At 44.6% G+C, this 22,987-nt stretch overlaps 1 long non-coding RNA gene across 1 annotated transcript; it reads right to left on the reverse strand.

Annotated features, from left to right (window-relative positions):
- Window positions 1–488: 488 nt before the first annotated feature.
- Window positions 489–19,822, reverse strand: LOC125316383. The gene is made up of 4 exons (XR_007199608.1): window positions 19,812–19,822; window positions 7,357–7,364; window positions 5,561–5,570; window positions 489–624 (listed from the first exon to the last, which is right to left on the reverse strand). It is a non-coding gene; the product is annotated as an uncharacterized LOC125316383 (long non-coding RNA).
- Between the last annotated feature and the right edge of the window lie 3,165 nt (window positions 19,823–22,987).

Here is a 22,987-nt window from a genome sequence, read left to right on the forward strand (position 1 = left end):
TCAACATAACAACTTATGCCATTTATTGCCAGCCACTAAATTTGGCCAAGCTCTTTTTAATGCAATATCACATGCCACGATGTTTAAATAGAGGTGGCAATCTTCTCTTAGGAGAATCAAATGCACAACTCAACCAAACTTTGAACATGCTATTCCCACAGAGAAGTTTCAAACTGGTTTAACACAAAATATGTACAAAGTAAATTCATAATAAGAATATCGACAAAAAAAATCACAATAGGAACAAAAAATTGGATTAATAAGTACCAATCTCCAACTTCATCAATCATCAAGAGAAATCAATGTTGAGTTTGGTTCCATGGTCGTAGTTGGCAACTCTACATTTTAAATTCACGATGAAAATGAGAACTAACGTATACTTTGCATTAGCATTGTGTAAATATTCTACAGCCATATTTTTTCACCTGACTCAAAAGATTTCGAGCTCTTCTAAGTGTTTCTCAATCGAAAGTGGAAGCAGCGTAGATCATAACCAATCTTGAGCACATATAAGAGCCTCCACCATGCTTGGGGTCAACGAGCTACGAAACACATCAAGCACACGACCTCTTGTGCTAAATGCGGTCTCTAATGCTACGGTCAAGATGGGCACGGCCAAAATATCTTTGAGCAATTGAAAGAAAGGATAGGATATCTCAAAGAATTTACTTTCCACCAACTCAAGAGATCAGAGTTAGCGTTATAACGTTCATATCCTTCCTCCAAATACTGGTCCAATTCATATTTTTCTTCAAAATAGTGTCGTCCAGTTTGGCTAAGATACTTTGTAGTCATAAAATTAGCACCAACCATAGAAGACTTTAAAGTGCTTATCATCTTTGTGTTCTTTAGCCTCAAGTTTTTTTGGGGGCATACACCAAAGAGGTATCGCACGTCATAGATGTTATTATTTTATCTCGTAAAGTTTCCGCCTAGTTGCTTTCATAAACATCATTAATCATCTATTTCATATATTGCCACTTATGTCGCAGGTCAACTACGCAAGCAATGAACAAGGTAAGATTGATGTTGTTCACATTGCCAAAATACTCATTAAATTTGATTTTCATTCTCTTAGTCATTTCTTGTAAACTTTGATCCTCATTCTCACAATACCCGTCAATGATTCCATGAATCCCATACACATCCTTCGCCATATCATTACTAGAGACATAAGAAAGAGCCCAAAACTTTTAAAGTCATATCATAAAACAACTTTAAGAAATGAAGAAAATGACAAGCATACTCCCAATTATCACTAGTGGGCAACTTTTTCGCCTTGGAAAGCTCTTCAACAAATTTGCTATCTTGAAATTCCAATGAGCTGAAGCTGTTTGAAACTTTAAAGCTGCTTCCAGCATCATGTCTGTCAAGTTCCAACGAGTCTCCACATCCAAACACACAAGACACTTGGACTCAATATTCTCTAGCTGACTTAAAAAGTCTAAGCGTCACAGAAGAAGACCTCACATAACGTACAGCCGAACATTTTCTCACAATAAAATCATTTTTGTCTTTCAACCCCTCTCTCACAATCAAACTCAATATATGAGCATAACACCTCACATGGAGTAACTCACCTCTCAATACTGAAGAATTCCTCGCGTTAAGTATCTTTTTCAAATATTGAATTCCTAAGTCATTTGAGCTCGTATTATCCATGGTGATACAAAAAACGCTTTGAATCTCCCCCTCAATCAAGCATTTCTCAACCGTTTTTCCTGTTATCTTGGCAGAATGACCAGGATTTGACAAAAATTCAATATTTTCTTGTGTAACTTCCAATCGACATCAATAAAATGAGCAGTGAGACACATATAACTCAAATTTTGACAAGATGTCCATGTGTCGGTTGTGCGATAGACTCTTGGAGATGTCTCGGAGAAATATTTCTTTAATTTACTTCTTTCCTCCAAGTATAACTTGTAATACTCATGCCTCAAAGTGTTTTGCAATGGGATTAAAAACTTCGGCTCGATTCTATACACAAATAGCCAAAATCCCCCATTGTCTACGAGCTTGAAAGGTAATTCACCTATAAGAAGCATGGTTGCTAGGTCTTTTCGACTTGCATCTTGGTCAAATTTCCATGGACTAGAAACTACCAACACCAACAATTTGACCCAAGGCTCTTTTTTGCCTCTTCTCGACATTTGCATGAAGGTATTCGTTACATCTAGATAAATGACGATGCATCTAACTAGTTCCTTCACCACTAGCACAACCAGTATGGGCCCCACAATATGAACATTCAGCCTTTTGTGGATCGGGAATCTGTTTTAAGTGCCCACACACTATAGATCTTGTCCTTTTTCTCGTGACATTAGAAGCACTCTGTTTCAGACATCTAGCAATCCTTCTGTCTATGAAACTTAGAACCTGTAAATTATAATTTCAAAAATAATATCTCAGACAAAAGAGCAAACTTGATCATAAGAGACACTGAAATTTGAGAGAATTAAAGGTAATTGACATAGCACAACCACAAGCTTTAGGTGTAACCCGACAAAGGTCAAAAGATTCACAGTTTAAGTATCCTAACACTGTCGGAACTGTACAGCTTGAGTGCAATCAAAAGAAATGGCTCCTTAGCGCGAATGATTTTTTCCATGGCAATAATTGTCTCTACTAATCTAACAAAGTTCTTAAAGGGGGACTGTATCAAAAGTAGCAAGAAGTGAACATTCCTCACAAGCAAAGAATTGACATCATGTTAACTCTACAAGAAGAAGACAAAAACTAAAATTAATTGTAAACATCATGTTAAGGCCCAGACAAACCAAACTAAAATAAGCTAAATATATTGGAGAGATTAAGAAGTACTTCTATGCTTCAGCATCTAGCCTGTTGGGCAGACAAAAGTGAAGTCCAATGGGTAGAAGAAAAGAATCACGTACTTCTACTCTGACAGCTTTACCTGAAATGCAGAATACATATGCAAAATAAGAAGAACTTTCATGAGAGGCTGCATAATTTTTTTCTCCAGGAATCTATCGGTTAAATCTCACAGTTCTAACTGTAAAAAAACCAATAAAATGCTTGAGGACTCCAGGAAGTCTTCATTTGAATAACCTACATTGACGAACTCTGGACCAAAGACAGCCTCTGCCTCAAAATTTGGTGCCGCATTTCCAACAAGTGAAAATCAATGATATGTTGAATAAGTATCACAAAGTAAACAAGAGCTTGGACAATTCAGTGAGTACGAACAATTGCCTACTCAAAATGACAATGTAATTGAAGTTACCCCAAATCTGCTGGAGTGTAAAAGTATCTCTTGTCCAAAGAAGGTCAAAACAACCAGAGGGGTACAAAAAAAAACATAGTAAACAATTCGCCTCTAGAAGTTTACGAAATACCCAATTTGACATTTCAGTGTGCCTACGTAAACTCGCACTGGACATTGGGAACGAGACAAAGAGAAGGACGAATCTCGAGTCGACGAAAGACCGCCGAATAAAACGAAGCCTATGGAGAGCGTGATTCGACATTGAAATAGATTTGGCAGCTCGGGAAGTGGGCGCAACACATGCATCGCATCGCAGAGACGTGAATCATCATCACCTGCTCAGAAGTTTGCGCTGTAACTGGGGAAATGGAGAAGACTCGCAACGAAAATCCAACCCCTCCCGATTGAAGATTTGCCACTGTTGGGTGGGAGAGTGGCTGCTTATGGCGACTTGGGTGGGCGGGAAGCTTCTGGCGACTTCTTCAGAATCGAGGCTGAGTAAAAGGAAGGAGCCGAACTAATTTCGTGGAGGAGAGTCGATGCCGAGGATGTGCTGCTGCGCGACGTTTGATTTCTGGGTGGAGGTGAGCAAGGCTGTGCATTTGTCCTGAGGGTACGTGGAGGCCAGGCCCGGGCCCCGGCGCCTGGGACCGGGGCCACCTGGATAAACTCGGGCGTTGACGCCAAGGTCCCGGGCCGGCCCTCGATGGACTCACGTTCGGCCGCCGGATCAGCAGCCCGGTCTTGATGGACCTGAGCCCGGGCACTTGTACCCGAGTCCCGGGCCCCACCTCGGTTGACCCAAGCCTGGGCCTAGGTCCCTACGAAGCCCGGCCGCCGGGGACCTGGAACAGCGGAACGGGCCTCTATAGACCGGGGCTGGGGTGCCGAAGTGTCGGGCACGGGCACGAGGCTCTCGGGCTTGGTTTTGATTGGATCCAAGACTCTTGCACGTGCTCGGGCTCGAGGGTTGTCAATTTGAGCTTGGGACTCCGATGCACGTGCCGGGATATTTAACAATATCAACTCGAGCTCCGTACAAATCACTAGGTATAAAAGTCCCAACTCGTCGATCATTTATTGGAAAACATTGTCACATCGCAGCAACTCCAAAATCTTTTGGTCGATCGGACATCATTGACAACACAGAGCAGCTGCTCGTAGATTATTTAGTTATTGGGATAATCAACCACTCTTTCTTTTTCAACACCCCCAATGTGCAAGATGCTGTCATTTTCCATCTCTTCCTTCCTTGCCGTTGCTATGAATACTCTCTCCTTCATCAATCGAGCCACCCCGCAAGCCAAACTATGCCTTGCCGCGGGAGAAACGCCAATCTTCCCTATGATCGTCTCCCGCACAGTCCCCGTCGGTTCATTGTTGTCTATCCGTTGACACTTAAAATAATCCAAGAAAGACTCGTGACGAGCACGTGAGGAGGCGATAATCAGCCACGGGAAGGAACACCGAAGCAATGTACGTACCAATCAGAAAGGTACCACGTGTCGAGGTAAACTCGGGCGCCACTTCCTTCTAGAGCAAGAAAAAGCGCACGGAGGGAGGCCACGATCGAGGCGGTTGGCGGTAATCCCCACGAGGTAAAAAGAAAAGGCGCGAAGACCGGGAAACCGTCATCCACGTGGCTTATGGAAAAGAGCAAAGCGTGGGGCCAAAGGAAGAAACCATTCAACAGTTACCAAAGAGCTTGCCTATAAATACCTCGCAATAACAAGATACGGACACACAACAAATCCACAACACTTGCATTTTCAAACTAGCTCTTAGCCTCTAGCCTTTAGCCTAGCCTAGCTATAGTTTTAGATTCCCGTCGTCGATTCAATTCCGGCGAGCATTATATCCAGAGTTAGGTGTCGTCAATTAGATTCCGACGTCTACTCACCGGGTTGAGCATCGTCGATTGAATTCCGGTATTGCACCTTTCACCCATCTTGTCCGATGGCGTCGATTCAATTCCGGTATTGTGTCCTACAATCCCCCGTTCGGTGCTGTTGATTAAATTCCAGCATTGTGTCCTATATCATCCCCGGTCCTGTCGATTCAATTCCAGGGTTGCGTCGAAATTTGTTACCTACTACTATTGTGCATATTGGGCCGTCGAAGTTGTCGAAAGCTTGTTTGTAACACGCCTTTTGTGTAAATCTATTGCATTTGACACTCTCTGTCCAAATCTGACCCATAACTCCTTTTCGGAAAATGAACGGATTAAGTTCGATAAAAGATTCTCGCGTTAGTAACCCTTTTTTTTTTTTTGCCATAGTCATTTTGGGCCTAGAACCAATAACCAAGAAAGCCACGTCGAAGGATTTCGACGCGCAACAATCTTTTTTGGCACGCACGGTGGGACATTTGGTGTCGGTTCGAGAAAAGTGCTATGCCACGCACACGAGGACGTAACAACTTAGACGGTGGTGGAGACGAGCCCCGTGAAGAGATACAACGAATGGAGTCATCCACGGCTCATCAAGAGGACGTCGAGGTCTCTCGATAGAACGTCGAGGGACCGAGGAGAAATCCGGAAATGACGTCTGTCATGTTAACATCGATAAGGCGTACCATCGAAGAAGTCCAGAACGAGTTTGCTAATTACATGGTCCAACAAATGACCGAGGTTGTCGGGCCATTAATCATCAACAAGTATCACGAATGTGCCTCGGGACAGCATGGGATTACAATTAACCCACCTCATGTTCAAGAAGGGAATGGTTCCATACCGGCAACAAGTGGCGGGTTACCAGCAATGACACCACCAAATGTAGGCCCTGAGGGACAGAATACTCGGCCTTTAGCGCATGCGCGGATTCTACAATGAGGGGAAGCGTTACCGGCCAACGAACCTAGACCTCCGGTAAATGCGCACACGGGTATGTTCCCTAGACATCCTATTTGACAAGATATACCTGCGGATACTGTTATGTTTCTGGGACACCCCGGTCGACAAGACGAGAATATTGCTTGTCGGGAGGTTGTTGCCCAGCATAACCCCGTCCCTGTCAATGAACAACCTGCACCCATGATCATCGAAAATCAGGGCGCAAGCCCCTTTAGGGGGCAATGGCATGCTAGGGGGCATGACCAATTTCCCCAAGTCAGAGGGCCAAGGCGGTTTGGACATCGGGCTATACGACCTGGATATCACGAGATGAATCGGGCTCTACAACCACCAGGTCCCGAGCCTATGTTTCAATTTGTGGTGCAACTTATGTATCATGCACCATAACCTGGATATCAAATGCCATATCAACCGTAGTACCATCAGCCGGTGTTCGACCGGACACTCGTATACATTGACCAAATGGTAGGATACCGGGCTAATGTTTACCGAAAACCGTACCCAGATTGGATGGATACGATCCCGTATCCAAGAGGATTTAAAATACCCGAATTCACACTGTTTACTGGCGAGGATGATCAGCCCACATATGAACATATCAACCGTTTTTTAGCACTATGTGGAGATGCTACACATGCGGATCACTGGAAATTAAGGCTCTTTCCATTATCTTTGTCGAAAACAGCCTTTACATGGTATACCGCACTACCACCCAATTCGGTGTTGATATGGGAGCAGATGGAACGTTTGTTTCATGGCCGGTTTCAAAGGGCGGTGTCGAACTTGTCAAGAGCGGATTTGTCAACAATGAAGCAAATGACAAACGAGACGGTCGACCGCTTTATTGCAAGGTTTAAACGGGCTAGGAACAAATGCTTAGTTCCTTTACCGTAAAAGACGTTCGCCGAGTTTGCTTTCAACGGATTGAAATTCGAAATACGAGATAGGATGGTGGGGCATCCATGTGCGGATCTGTTCGAATTATCCACGATGGCAACAAAGCACGAGAGTCCGCTCAAGGAAAAAGACAAAAGGCATACCCGAAGAGGAGATGTAAGTTTTGTCGAGCCACCTGATTTCGACGAAGAATTAACGGATCCTGTCGAAGTGGCCATCGCCCAATTAACCATCGATAAGCCATACACTTGCCAAGCACTAAAGCCAGCAAGGATGAAAGAAAAGTCAGCCATAATGGCTAAAGCAAAAGAGGCAGTGTACTATTCATTCGATGCGAATCGGACGGAAGAAATTTTCGACATATTGCTTGGTGACGGACAAATCAAGCTAACTGAAGGACAGAAGATACCGTCCAAAGAAGAATTAGCAGGGAAGAAGTATCGCAAATGGCACCATTCATGGAGCCATAACACATCAGATTGTTTAGTCCTTAAAAAGAACATTCAAGAAGCAATTCGACAAGGAAATATCAAATTCGGCGAGGACAAAGGGAAGTCCCCACTGGATGTAGACATTGATCCTTTTCAAGTAATGACTGGAATTGTGTCTTTAAAGCGATTGAATAAAGGGCATACGTCAACAAATTTATGCGCTCATTGCAGGTGAAAATTGGGAAACATGAGTACACCCGAGGAAGGGTACCAAAAGAGCGGTCGAATTAGTCGGAGGGACAAGGCGCCTTTTCACATCGAAAGTGCCGGACCTCGGAGAAATCCCAACCATCGGAGAATTTACAAGTCATTTAAGTAGAAATACGATGAAGGGGATCCTACAATTGGTACTTTAGGTGAGCCAAGTGGCAAGTTTGATTATTACGTGAGCTGTGGTCCACCACCCCCACATCCTCAAGAAAGAGTCTATTATGGATGGGGAAAGGAGTTCGACAGAAATTTTCGACGAGGCCCCCATGAGCCACGTCATCGACGCACTCTTAAGATACCGGGCGACCCTGTAGAGGGATCGTGGTATAAGGTGACGGAGGACCAAGAAAAGGAGAAAATTTTGACCCGAACTTAGAAGAGAAAGGTGCAAAGAAAGAATATGGTCCGCATACTACGGCAATAGGAGATTTCGGCAAGTCATGGGTCGGTGCCAACAGCGCTTAACCACACCAAACTGCGTAGGACAAGAAATCTGATTTGGCAGCGACGACTTGAAGAGACACACCCGGCTCAAGAAAAAGAGGACAAAGGTACAAAGCCAGAGAAAATATCTACGTCTAAGTCCCGGTTTAAAACCCCTGTTAGCAGGTCAGTATCCCCTCTAAGCTCTTGTATGGTACGAGTTAAATTACCACGCGAGTTTCGATTTGAGTCGACCTCGACTTACGACGGCGACAAGGAAACGACGCAAGAAAAGGAAGGGGCTCGTTTTTGCTTCAGCGATGAAGAAACCATGGAATTCGGAAAACCCATGGAAGATCTCTCAAATCATTTGAGGTCGCTCAATATAAATGCCAAGATCAACGGGCGGCCAGTAATGAAAGTACTCGTAGATGGGGTCAACGCTAAATCTCATTCCATACCGCTTCTTCAAGAAAATAGGAAGGAATGATGACGAAATAATCCCATCGAATATACAGCTGTCTGATTTCACCGGTGAAATTACTCAAGTAAAGGGAGTATATGTCGCTGACCCGACCGTTGGATCTAAAACATCGAGGACGTCCTTCTGCGTCGTCGACGCCGACGGGTCTTATAACTTGTTGTTGGGACGGGATTGGATACATGGAAACCAATGTGTACCATCAACATTTCACCGTATGCCGACATTCCGGAATGGGGACAAAGTAGAATATGTAAAAGCAAATCCTCGGACTTGTGTGACCTGGACCCGTATATCCGGTAGGGACAAGGTGATGCCGGATGATTGCCTTCACGTATCTAAGCCGCTCGAAGCGGACTCAAGAGATATTGCATTCTGCCATTTCGACAAAGGGAGCACCGAGTGGATCCCGAGAAAGGAACCGGTGGAACCAATCGACCCTTTTTCCGATGGAAGCTCAATCATTTGCACAAAACCTCGCTAAGAGGTATGCGGCCTATAGGGCCGAGCAAAATGATCAAGCTAGACAGCTTGCAGATGACATTCTAGATTTCGAAGAATTCCCAATTAAGGAGGAAGAAAAAGTAATTCAAGCTCAAGACCCACTGGAAGAAGTCAATCTCGGAGATGAGGCTTGCCCTCAACCTACTTATGTGAGCCAACTACTCGATCGGCGATGCAAGGTTCAAATGGTAAATTTATTAAAGAAATATAAGGATTGTTTTGCCTGGAATTACCACGAGATGCCTGGCCTTTCGAGAAATATAGTGGAGCATCAATTGCCAATTAAGAAGGGATTTCGACCACACCAACAGGCCGCTAGAATGTTCGCTCCCGAAGTAATCCTTAAAATTAAGGAGGAAATTGAGCGTCTCCTTTCGGTCGGATTCATAAGATCAGCAAGGTATGTCGAATGGTTGTCGAATATTGTGCCTGTCAAGAATAAGAATGGCAAACTCCGAGTGTGTGTTGATTTCCGCGACCTCAATGCGGCCACCCCGAAAGATGAGTACCGGATGCCCATGGCCGATATGTTAATCGATTCGACCTCCAACAATGAAATGATGTCCCTCATGGACGGACATTCCGGGTACAATCAGATATTTATAGCGGCAGAGGATGTTCACAAGACAGCATTCGGATGCCCCGAGGCCATTGGTACATTCGAATGGGTCGTCATGCCTTTCGGATTGAAGAATGCCGGTGCTACGTATCAAAGGGCAATGAATTACATTTTCCACGATATGATTGGGGAATACATGGAGGTTTATATCGATGACGTCATCGTTAAGACAGACCAGGTAAGTCATCCGAATCACCTAGAGCAAGCTTTTGAGAGAATGCGCAAATTTAAGTTAAAGATGAATCCTTTGAAATGTGCTTTCGGGATAAAAGCTGGCAATTTCCTTAGTTTTTTGGTTCATCAAAGAGGTATAGAAGTAGACATGAATAAAGATAAGGCTATTCTAGAATTTCCATCTCCCGATAATAAAAAACAGCTGCAAATGTTAATCGGGAAATTAAATTTCTTGCGACGTTGTATAGCTAACCTCTCGGGAAAAATCGAAGTTTTCTCCCCGTTGCTCAAATTAAAGAATGAGCAAGAGTTTGTGTGGGAAGAGAGACATCAAGTGGCTTTCGACGGGTTAAAAGAGTATCTCATTAAGCCACCAAAGGCTGGACGGCCACCGAAGCCGTACTTATCGCCCGCCGATACAACGATAGGGAGTATGATGGCTCAAGAAAACGATGATGGGAAAGAGCAGGCCGTGTACTACATGAGTAGGATGCTCAACGACGCCGAGACGAGATATACGTCCATCGAAAAACTATGTTTATCATTGTACTATGCCTGTACAAAATTACGGCATTATATCTTGCCGACTACGGTACATGTAATTTGCAAAACAGACGTGATTAAGTATATGTTGTCCAGGCCAATCATTAGGGGCCGGATTGCAAAATGGGCGTTTACTCTGATAGAAATCGATCTAATTTATGTGCCGCTCAAAGCAGTAAAAAGGCGGGCAATATCCGATTTTATTATCGAATACCCATTAGGTTTAAAAGTCGAGGATGATGAAAATTATCTTGGTATTGCACCTTGGATATTTCGATGGATCGGTGGCATCCGGTTCAGCAAGTGCGGGAATCATGGTTATATCACCTTTTCGACGGAAAACAAAACTCATATTCGGGCTTGACTTTGAATGCTAAAATAACCAAGCCGAATATGAAGCCACGATCGTGGGACCGAATGTTTTAATTGACATGGGGATCAGGTCAATTAAAGTGAAGGGCGATTCTCAGCCGGTGATCAAACAGCTGAACGATGAGTATCAATGTTTGAATGAAAACATTATTAGACATCATCGCCTGGCAAAATAATTGTTGTCGAAATTCGTCGAATACGAGCTAATCTATGTCAAGAGGAGTGAAAATTCAGAAGCTAATGAATTGGCTCAAATGGCGTCGGGATATCACATATCGAAGGAACTAGCGGACCACATCATTACTCGGGTAAGGACCTTACCATCGATAGATACTCGGGTAATGATGATTGAGCAATCTGAAAGCTCGGGAGAAACCGGCGGCCAACAAGATTGGAGAATCCCTTTGGTAAACTACTTGAAAAACCCGGGTTGCGCAAGTAAGGACTTTAAAAGAAAAGCCCTAAAATATCTATTGATCGACAACGAGTTGTATCGAAAGACGATCGACGGATTGCTTCTCAAGTGCTTGGGGCATGAGGAAGCGATCTTGGGTCATGACGGAAGTCTATGAAGGGATACGTAGTGCGCATCGAGCTGGATTGAAAACGAAGTGGTTGTTAAGGCGACATGGATATTTTTGGCCAACAATCACCCAAGACTGCATTGACTACGCGAAATGGTGTCAATCATGTCAAAGGCATGGACCAATCCAGCAAGTACCTGCCGCACCGATGAACCCAATTATTAAACCGTGGCCTTTTCGGGGTTGGGCAATGGACATAATAGGGAAAATTTACCCTCCCTCGTCGAAGAATCACGGTTTCATTTTAGTGGCCACAGATTACTTCACAAAATGGGTCGAAGCGGTGTCGTACAAAAGCGTGACACAAAAAACAGTTAAGGAGTTCATCGAAGAGCGTATTATTCATCGATTTGGGATTCCAGAGACTATCACTGCCGACCAAGGGACAGTCTTCACGGGCCAAGAAATACTGGATTTTACTAAGTCGAGGGGTATTAAGATGATTCATTCGACGCCCTACTATGCCCATGCTAATGGCCAAGCAGAGGCTTCCAATAAAATAATCATCGGATTGATTAAAAAGCATTTGGAGGACAACCCAAGGGAATGTGACTCACTGTTGTCGACGGTGTTATGGGCTTATCAAACCTCCAAAAGATCGAGCACCGGAGTCACTCCTTATATGCCGACATATGGACAAGAGGCAGTGTTACCCCTGGAGATTACGGTGCAATCATTAAGAGTAAAACTCCAAGATGGTATGGCTAAAGAGCGATACGATGAAATGATGTACGCCAACATTGATGAATTAGGAGAGAACCGAGCCACAACCTTGGAAAAATTAATGGTTCGGAAGCGAAGGGTTGCCAAGGCTTACAACAAACACGTGAAAGCTAAGCATTTCGACGTGGGAGACTTGGTGTGGAAAACTATTTTGCCTATGAACCTCGATAGCGAGAAGTTTGGCAAGTGGTCGTCAAAGTGGGAAGGACCATATTTGATAACGGACGCCCTCCCGGGGAATGCGTACCGAGTAATGGAGATCGATGGAAGGGAACTACAACGTTCGATTAACGGGAAGTATTTGAAAAAGTTCTATCCATCGATGTAGGAAATGAGAGAAGAAAGCGAGGAGTAAGAAAGTTCAATTCCATTCATTCAAAAAACCTTTTTACATTCTTCCTCTCTTTCTCTCTCTTTCTCTTTCCTTCTTTCTCTCTCTCTCTCTCTTCCTCTTGCTCGCTCGCCCCAGCAGACCCTTACTGGAAGTGCTCCCTGAAACGAACCACGAAGCCCTGCAGGTGGCACTCTAACTTGGCGTTCTCTTCCCTCGCGCGGTGGTGAGCTTCGACTAACTCCTCCAATGCCGCCTCCGGCTTGTCCTTCTCGTGCTCCAGCCCCTGAAGGTGCTCCTTCGACCCTGCGAGAAGACCATTGGTAGAGTCCAACACGGCCTTCAGACCCTCCAAAGGGACCCCAATGGAAGCCAAGGAACGGGTTTCGTAGGCTTCAGCCGGTTCATGTTCCTGCTGCTCGGATTCCGTCAAAGGCCTTCGCAGGTGTCGGTGGGCTGGCGGTCGGGCGGTCGGAAACAATGTTCCGAAGTTGGAGAATGCTAGCGTGAGAGGCATGGAGGGCTTCTTGGATGTTGCAGAGTTCCTTATGCACCACCTCTCCGTTCTCGATCTCTTCGATCTTACACCAAACTTCATATTCGGTGAGATCGTGCTGAGACATGGTCGCCGTATTCCGGCAAAACTTTTCCAGCCCATAGTCGAAGAGTGTGATGAACTCTTCGTAGTCCGACTGGAACGGGTGGTCGGAGGGAAGATTTTGGGGCACGGAGCGGTTGAGCAGGGCGTGTAGCTTATCAAGAGCCCGTGGTTTCACCACCAGCATGGTATAGGTGTAACTCGGAAGGGAGATAATCTCCCTCCGGATAGCCGAGAACTCATGGCTGAAGTATGTAGGGGGAGATGAAGCCGAAGAAGAAGACGCACGCTCCATTAAGGTTTTGAGAAGTTTTCTCTAAGAATGAAAGGCAGAAGGGTTTGGATGAGTACCCATTCCAGGCAAGAGGTCCTATTTATAAATAAAAGCCAAGGAACGGTTCATCCCACGATGCTAAGTATCCGCCCACGACCTTCCGATGATCGAGGCGGTAAAGTTAGTGGACGGTTATCGAGGCGAGGAGGTATATCGCGATTGGTGAAGCACATAAGTAACCATAATGACGCGAGTGGCGGGTTTCCCGCTGGCTATTAACCACGTCGAACCGTCATGACGATTTGAATTTAGAAGGAGAATCGAAAACGACGTCTTTCATTAAATGCCGCATGGAAAAAGGATGATCTGGAGAAGATCATGTCATGATGAACTTTGGAGAATTGACACTAAGACCGGCAGTTCAATGATAGAATAAGATGATAAGGACAGGTGACATTAATGGGGGACTAGCAACAGCGGACTACAACACGTGCCGTTCAAGACTCAAGACGAAACTATAAAGTTGCATTTCACTGTTGCAATTGGCGTCAACAATTGCCTCCTTTCGATGATTGGCCTGCATCATATCAAGGTGCGGTGATTCGCAAATTGCCTCTTGCTGTTTGATTGCCTTCAATTATGCGGATAGTACTTGCGGGGTGGTACAACCGTCACTTTCCAAGGTATCAAGAACACTGCGTTGATAAGCCAACTCGTTGTCAGCAAGGAGAGAATCCATTTCCAACTTGTCGATGATCGCTAGCTCACACTGTCGTGTCCTGAAGGACCTTAAAGTTGAGCCAAATGTGAGGAGAAGTTCATTAATGGCAAATCCAAGGGCACGACATTGGATCGGATAGGGCAAATGAGCCGGGAAAGCGAGGAGAGCTTTGATCTCGTCATCAACAGATGCTTTGTTACATATATCGGCATATCCTCCTCCTAGTAAATCATGCGGGCGTAACCACTTGCCGCGAAGATATGGATAGTCACAGCGAAGAATATTCGATGGGCCAGGTGAGGCACTCGCCATGTTCATATGAACAACCCATGATTTGTTGGGTAGGTCATCCGTGCGGCCGTCGGAAGCCGGTGAATCATTTGGAGAGGAAGTTAGATCAATACTTACATCAAGCGAGAATGCAAAGAAGTACCCACTTTCATTATCGAGTTGTTTATATCAACAAGGGGTTTACCTTCATCGATTGGTTGCTCAAGTATAATGCTCGGTATAAGGAAAGAAACAGGTCTTCTTAGAGGATGCAGCAAGCCTAATGAGTTTCAACAGACTTTCGGAAGAACGTCCATCTGACCGGTTGAGAACAAAGAGGAGCGATAGGAGAGCCACCACTTGTCTAAAAATAAGGTACTACAAGGATGGCCAGAGAAGTCGACAAATACAAAGCGTCCGAGAACAGCATGTACAACTTCGATATGGCCCATCATGTCGGTTACCTTTTCCTTGCAACCAGAAAAGGGGAAATTCATGGAATACACCACCGGCATTGGAATCCCCCGAGTAAGCCCAAATTGGCGAGCACAATAATGAGGGTTATAAATCTCGAATCCCGATGAGAATTTGCCGCCACCAGACAAATTCATGGCTAAGTCAGCTGGGACTAACCCGCTCATCCGGAAAAGACGAGAATCGAGATCTCTGCTGGAGGAGCTATAGACATCATTATCGACGGGCAGCCTGGAAATATCAAAGCTGGTGAGAGACAACGGTTCAATAAGGAAGTCATACAAAGGGGTAAGGTCGTCGGGAGCACGGTGAAGGGTCTGATTGAACGCCATGGGCACATTGTTCCTTTTAATTTTCGATGACTCGGTTGTCGAAGTGAGCGCTTGATCAAAAAACATATAAGGAAAGTATATTCGGAGCCAATGATGCGGAATCCATAAAGGACCGGAAAAGGGGGCGGGATGTTTGTCCATCAGCGAAGATTGAGCATCCGATAACCCCAGATATAATGCAGCCAGGAACATCCGGCCTAGGTCAATATCAACACCACATGCCGGTTCATAGGCCATATCAAGGAATTCCGAGGAAATTCGACATGTGGGGAGACAAAAGACATATTTGCAAAGCCAACACGGAAGGAAGGCTGTATGTTCCCCGAGAAGAATGAGTCCCGAAGATTTAGCATGACGATCCATGAATTCGCCATATGGCGGGTCAAGGACAATAGGACATCTATCCTGGCTTGTGCCCGGATGGTAGCTGCCTCTCATTCTAGTCGTTTGTACCGGTTGTAAAACCGATGGTCGAAGGTTAGATATGAAGAAAATCTATAGTTACTCGACAACCAAGCAGAGGTACAAATGATAGATTGCTCAAAGGGTAAGATTTCTTTAGAACAGAGGGGAAAGCAATTAATCAGTAAAGAAGGAGGTGGCAAACTTGTGAGATGCGGACCCAAAATTATGTGACCATTCTTGGGTTGGTGATTCATGAAGGATAAGGAAAGTTCCCTTTTGACCTCATTGTGAGAAAAAGCCTCGAAGCGCGACAAGCAAGGAGCTGCGCGAGTACTCATGTAAACTCTATAGCAAAGTTTGTGCGGATTGGCATTTGGAGGCAATCATTATTTATAAGGGATTCTAAAGTAACCGACTCGGGATTGTGATGGCGATTACTCGGACGTGGGCAATTACATGGATCGTGGCGGAATGCAATACGGAAAATAAGGAGGAAAAAAGGGGAAATTTTATTAACAAATATCGGGATACAAGGCCGTCTTGATCCCCTCAAGCAACTCACAGAGTAAACGTTCAAACTTCTTATTTTTATCCATATACATATTCCTAGTGCGACGTCGATCTATTTCTGCCTGCACAACCCGAGCACAATCGGCTCATTTCTTCTCTTCTAAGGAAGGCGCGAACGTTTTCGGTTGATCTTCTATGGAGGATCGACGGGGAAATCTTGTCGATCGTTGACTTCGAGTCTCCTTTAGTTCTCTCTCTATCGCTAGCCTCTGTTGCTCCAGGGCGGCTTCCTTCTCGTCTAAAGCGCCGAGCTCGTCAATAGCGAATTGAAGGGACCGTTCTCCTTGAGTCACACGTTGCCCCGCTTCTTGGGTCTCGGAGCTAGGAGAAAAGAGCCGATCGGGGAAATTCGACAGAGCAAGCATCTTGTCCCGACACCGTCGAAAATGCACGAAGGGAGTAGGAAAGTGTTCCAAGAATACTTTCAGCCGGCGAACTAGACCCACGGGAAGCTTCGCGCTGACTTCCTCTTTGACCGACCACTCCATCACAGATTGGATGCTTTGAATATTCGATGGGTTGTCGACAAAGGAGGCCACCCCTGAATGAACAAGGTCTAAGGAGCAAGACAGCATAATTCCCAGTTTGCTGAAAATCTCCGAGTCGGGCGAGTTGTTTGATTGAGGCATACTCGGGTGATCTGAAGAACGAGAAGATCCAGCAAGATAGGTTTGAACGTCTTCGACGGGCGACGTAAGAAGAGAAGCAGCGGGAAGATCCCAAATAACATTTGCAGATGAAGGGTCTTCAAGTGTTGAGGGACCTTCAGCTATTAAAGGAGCTTCGACCATCGGGGCCGAGACAATGGCAATGGTCGGCGAAGAAGGTTCCCTTTGAGGCTTTGTAGGCAAAGGAGCCGTAGGTTCAGACGAACCTCCAGCAACGGTAATGTTGCTGGACCCCCCAACGATTGGATCAAGATCCACCAAAGGATCTTCAGGACGAGCGATTGGAGACGCTTCGACGTGCTGAGGGACTATTGGAGACTCCACCGGAGATTTGCTCTTCTTCGCTCCCATCTTTCGCCGTTTAAGAGAAGTGAGCGTCTCCTCATCAGCTTCGTCATCGGAATCGTCACCTAACAGCGAAAGTAAAGCAAAAATCACCCCGGGCCGGTAATACTAAGAAAATTAGGAAGAAAGAAACTCACCAGAAAAAATCGTCGGACGTTTGCGACCACCGATTGAGAGAGCTCTCGGTTGCACCCTTTTCCCAGTTTTCTTTAAGGCATGACCAAAGGATCGTATCCAGGCTACTCGAAGGATGGATGAGATGGCATCTTCGAAAGGGCTTTTGAAGGCAAAGGATGTCCACCAGGTCGTAAACTTCGAAGTCACGCCGGGACTAGAACGAAGTGCTGATGGGATGTCCCCCGAAAATCGCCGATACATCATGGTTGTAACTTCGGCAAAGCAGGTGAACGGTCCATCGATCTTGATATTATAGATCTTCTTGTCCATCGATGAGAAATCCATGAGATAAGGGATAGACATAGGCACTGCCTGTCGAAGACCGAACCGCCTGGCACAATATTGAGGAGAATATGGTTCAAAACCAGGATAGAACCTTCCCTTAAGACATAGCCGGATTGGAAGGTCTCGAGGGAATAGGACAAAGGTCTAAAAGTCACGCTGGTTGAACCGTTTTAAGGTTCGAGAGTTGAAACAAGAATTGAATTCGCTTGAGCGGTAAGGAAAGAAATCTATTCGATCGGCTTCATAAGACTGAGGCTGTCGAAGGAAGAATCGAAAAGGTTGAACATCACCGGGGACTTTCGAGGGGGCAGCTTGGAGTAGTCGTATACCAAGCTTCAAAGGAACCATGTTAGGGTTGACGGAAGGGACGCTCTCAAACATGAAAGGGAAATAGAATGCGACCCAGGCTTGAAGAATCCAGAGCGGACTGACAAAGACACCATCCTCTTCGGAATTCGACATTAGTCGAGCAGCATAAGAAATACTCATGTACAGAGACGCCAGAGCAAGAGGGCCAAGAGCAACAAGATTCCCTTTTACCAAAAGTAAGGCAAGGTCATAATAGTCCTTAGACACTTTGAGGGTTGGGCTAAAGAATAGATACTTCGACAGCCAAAAAAGAAGAAAAGTTGTTCGTTCTTCGAAGGAAACATCCCCAGATGTTTTACAATGGGCATCGATGAACTTCCCATAAGCAAGAGTATCGTCAGAAATGGGGCAATCTTTGGTTTTTCCCAAATTCTTGACCGAGGCCCCATAGGGAGAGAGACCGGCTATGGCAAAGGTATCTAGAAGGGTTACAGACATGGGACCCCACGGGAAGAAAAAACAATTGATAGAGGAGGACCAGAAGCTTGTGACGGACCCCGGTAAGCCTTTATTCAAATTGTGGGACAACATGCTGATCTCAATTGCTGTCCTGATCCGCGCCGTTTCCTAGAGACCAACCGTTGGAATATCCTCTTGAAGCCTTTGGAACCAAGTATAAGCCCCGTCATCAAATGACGGAAAACTCCTAAATCGCTGAGCCGGCATGGACCAAATGTCCTTTAGTAGATAGGCTTGAATGGGAAGCTGCTCATCGGCCCGCATTGGGAAGCAAGATTGAAGAGATGATGGAATGTGGTGGTGATCATGGAGACCGGGCCCGAGAATGAGACCGGCATGCTCTCGTTGAGTGTTCAACAACTTGAGGAAACAGTGATCAACATCATCACTATTGATGATCCCATCGAAGCGGACGATGAACTGGTGAGGAAGGAACTCGGGGGTTTCGGTTACCATGAAAGCTTGGAATGCTCATAAAAAGGGGTTTAGGGTTTAAGGAAAACCGCTGATGAAGAAAGACGACAATTGAGAGCTTTTTTAAGATCCTTAAAAGCGAGATGAAGAAAAGACAGTGCACGGTACGAAGTCGAAAAGGTTGCGTTTTGGAAAAAGAGATCAAGGGGAAAGCGTAATCATCATTTGTACATTTGGAGATTACCGAACTAGAGGAAGATATTTTAAAAGAGGTAAATCTTCGATTTACATCTTTTAAAGGGGGCATATGTTGACACTTAAAATAATCCAATAAAGACTCGTGACGAGCACGTGAGGAGGCGATAATCAGCTACGGGAAGGATCACCGAAGCAAGGTACGTACCAATTAGAAAGGTGCCACGTGTCGAGGTAAACTCCGGCGCCACTTCCTTCTAGAGCAAGAAAAAGCGCACGGAGGGAGGCCACGATCGAGGCGGTTGGCGGTAATCCCCACGAGGTAAAAAGAAAAGGCGCGAAGATTGAGAAACCGTCATCCACGTGGCTTATGGAAAAGAGCAAAGCGTGGGGCCAAAGGAAGAAACCGTTCAGCAGTTACCAAAGAGCTTGCCTATAAATGCCTCGCAATAGCAAGATACAGACACACAACAAATCCACAACACTTGCATTTTCAAACTAGCTCTTAGCCTCTAGCCTTTAGCTTAGCCTAGCTATAGTTTTAGATTCCCGTCGTCGATTCAATTCCGGCGAGCATCATATCCAGAGTTAGGTGTCGTCGATTAGATTCCGACGTCTACTCACCAGGTTCAATACCGTCGATTGAATTTCGGTATTGCACCCTTCACCCATCTTGTCCAATACCGTCGATTCAATTCCGGTATTGTGTCCTACAATCCCCCGTCCGGTGCTGTTGATTAAATTCCAGCATTGTGTCCTACATCATCCCCGATCCTGTCGATTCAATTCTAGGGTCGCGTCGAAATTTGTTACCTACTGTTACTATTGTGCATATTGGGTTGTCGAAGTTGTCGAAAGCCTGTTTGTAACACGCCTTTTGTGTAAATCTACTGCATTTAACACTCTCTGTCCAAAATCGACCCGTAACTCCTTTTCGGAAAACGAACGGATTAAGTTCGATAAAAGATTCTCGCGTTAGTAACCCTTTTTTTTGGGCCATAGTCATTTTGAGCCTAGAACCCATAACCAGCAAAGCCCCGTCGAAGGATTTCGACGCGCAACACTATCACCACATTCCCGGTTTCCAGTATACAATCATGGTCGGAGAAACTTATCTGCAACTTCATAAGAAGCGAGCGGCTAATTGATTACCGTAGATTTGGTCAAGATAGCAACTGATTGACATGCAAGAGTTTAAAAACCAAAAATTCATGTAGTTAATTTTTACGAATGAATCGAATTCCCCCAGGTAGGTAAGAACTTCAAATATTAACTCTATTATGATCCATAGAAAGACGGAAAAAAATCTGAAAGTAAGTGATGACAGCATAATAGTGAAGTTCCAACTACAAATCATAGGAGGGCCTCACTTTGACTTTTAATCTTGTCTTTTCCATCTTTGCAATTTGTGGCTGAGATTTGACCATATTAGCTTTCTAATCAGATAGCACCGTGATGCATGCATTTTCCTCACATTTGGATTTCCAAACAAAACCCCAAAATCGACAAGACCATTCTACCCTTCAAACCTTAAACCATTCTTGCCTTGCCCCTCTTTTTCTCGCCCTGCTCTCTTCCGGGCCTTGGATGGGCTCGACCCGGGATCAAGGTTCGTTGGCATTGGGCTCAACTCAAGGTATGCTAGTGACTCGACCTCTGGTTGAACCAAGCTTGACTTGAGCTCGACCGATCCGGGTCAAGCTCGACGATCAAGGTTAAGTTGAAAGCTGGAGTGATGATCGATGGCTCATGGCTCGGTTGGGGTGGCCGGTGGCAAACCGGCAATGAAAAGGTCGGTGTCGGCGAGGCTAAGGGAAAGAGGGGCTAAGTAGTAAGTCGGTTAGGGTTTTGGCCAAGTGGTTTTCATTGTAAGTGGATTTGAAATGGCGGAAGAGGCAAAATCCGAAGGAAAATGACAATTCATAAATAATTTGAAACGCTGATAGTAGGTTTTCGGTTAGTGTGCATTATTATCACAAGTGTCGTATCCCCGTTCCATTTCCCAATGCTAACCGGTATTCGGATGTGTGCGCCTCATTTGCCAAAAAGAATAGATATACTCATCTAAGAAAATAATAATAAAAAAACAATTGATCGCAAAAATGTAATCTGGAAAATTTGCATGATCAATAACCGAAAGAAAAGAATAAACCGTGGCACAAATACTTTGTGTCATGAAAAAATCTAAACTTATACATTTGTGACATATACCTTCTTGGACAAGTTCAGGGTTTTATATGACACAATAAAAAGTTCGGGGAATTTGTATCATAATGGAAAAGCTTAGTGTTTTTAATGACGCACCACAAAAATTGGAGTATTTGCGTTGTAATGGGCATAGTTTCTTATTGATATTGGTATCTATGGAGGAAAAAAAAATCAATATCACTAAAGATAGGCAGAAGTACACATGGAGTTCCAGTATTTATGTGTATAGTTCGCTTTGGTGTCAATATATTTTTATTTTTTGGATCACCTAAGTGCTAATTCTTTTGAAAAACGATTATTTAAATGTTACCTCCGGTGAACGTCATTGGAAATCTTATGTGGCTCACTAGAGTATCCTAGTCACCAAAAGAAAAAACCAAAAATTAAAAAGAAAATTCCACATAGTATTAAAAAATTAAAAAATTGAAATCGGAGGTTGCACCGGCGAGGGTCGCCGAGTTAAGCGAGGCCAGCATCGCCAAGCGACGGCCAAGGCCATGCAACCCCTCGCCGACCTCACTGAGGCCGGCGTCGCCTTGCCTTGACGGGGCTTAATCTTGCCTAGATCTGCGAGGTAGAGCCCTCGCCAGCCACCAACGAGGGTCGCTGGCCCATCTCCCACCCTCACCGTCCATTGCCAGCGGTGGTGGGGTGGTAGCGGGGAGGGCTGTGCAACCCCTCACCGCTGCAATATCCGATTTCTTTTTTTATGTATATTTTTAGCTTATTTTCTAGTTATTTAGCTTTTTTTTAAAAATCAATATTAAGTGGAAATTGTTTTTAATTTTTGGCTTTTTCTTTTGCCATGTGCACTTCTTTTTTTTAAAAACAAATCCACGTAATATTAAAAAATTAATAAAAAATGTCACGTGTACTGTTTGATCGAAATTGGCACTTAAGTGATCTTTTCTAGCCAGAATTGACACTTAAGTGATTATTTTTAATCCGATTTGGAGCTTAAGCAATCCAAAAAAAGGTATTGGTAGCAAAGTGAGCGCCGTATATAAATTTTTGTTTTTTGGATCACCTAAGTGCCAATTCTTTTGAAAAACGATTATTTAAATGTTACCTCCGGTGAACGTTGTTGGAAATCTTATGTGGCTTGCCGGAGTATCCCATCCACCAAAACAAAAAGCCAAAAATTAAAAAGAAAATTCCACATAGTATTAAAAAAATTAAAAAATAAGCTAAATAACTAAAATTAAAAAATAAAAAATTGAAATCAAAGGTTGCACTGGCGAGGGTCGCCGAGTCGAGCGAGGCCAACATCGCCAAGCGACTGCCAAGGCCGGGCGACCCCTCGGGCGAGGCCGGTGTCGCCCTGCCTTGATGGGGCTCAATCTTGCCCAGATCTGCGAGATCTAGCCCTCGCCAATCACCGACGAGGGTCGTTGGCCCATCTCCCACCCTCACCGTCCATTGCCAGCGGTGGTGGGGCGGCGGCGGGGAGGGATGTGCAACCCCTCATCGCTGCAACATCCGATTTCTTTTTTATGTATATTTTTAGCTTATTTTCTAATTATTTAGCTTTTTAAAAAAAATCAATATTACGTGCAAATTGTTTTTAATTTTTGGCTTTTTCTTTTGCCATGTGCACTACCTTTTTTTAAAAACAGATCCACGTAATATTAAAAAATTAATAAAAAATAGCACGTGTACTGTTTGACCGAAATTGACACTTAAGTGATCTTTTCTAGCCGAAATTGGTACTTAAGTGATTATTTTTAATCTGATTTGGAACTTAAGAGCTCCAAAAAAAGGTATTGGTGGCAAAGTGAGCGCCGTATATAA

This window comes from Rhodamnia argentea, chromosome 8 (assembly GCF_020921035.1).
Source record: "Rhodamnia argentea isolate NSW1041297 chromosome 8, ASM2092103v1, whole genome shotgun sequence".
Classification (NCBI taxonomy): Eukaryota; Viridiplantae; Streptophyta; class Magnoliopsida; order Myrtales; family Myrtaceae; genus Rhodamnia; species Rhodamnia argentea.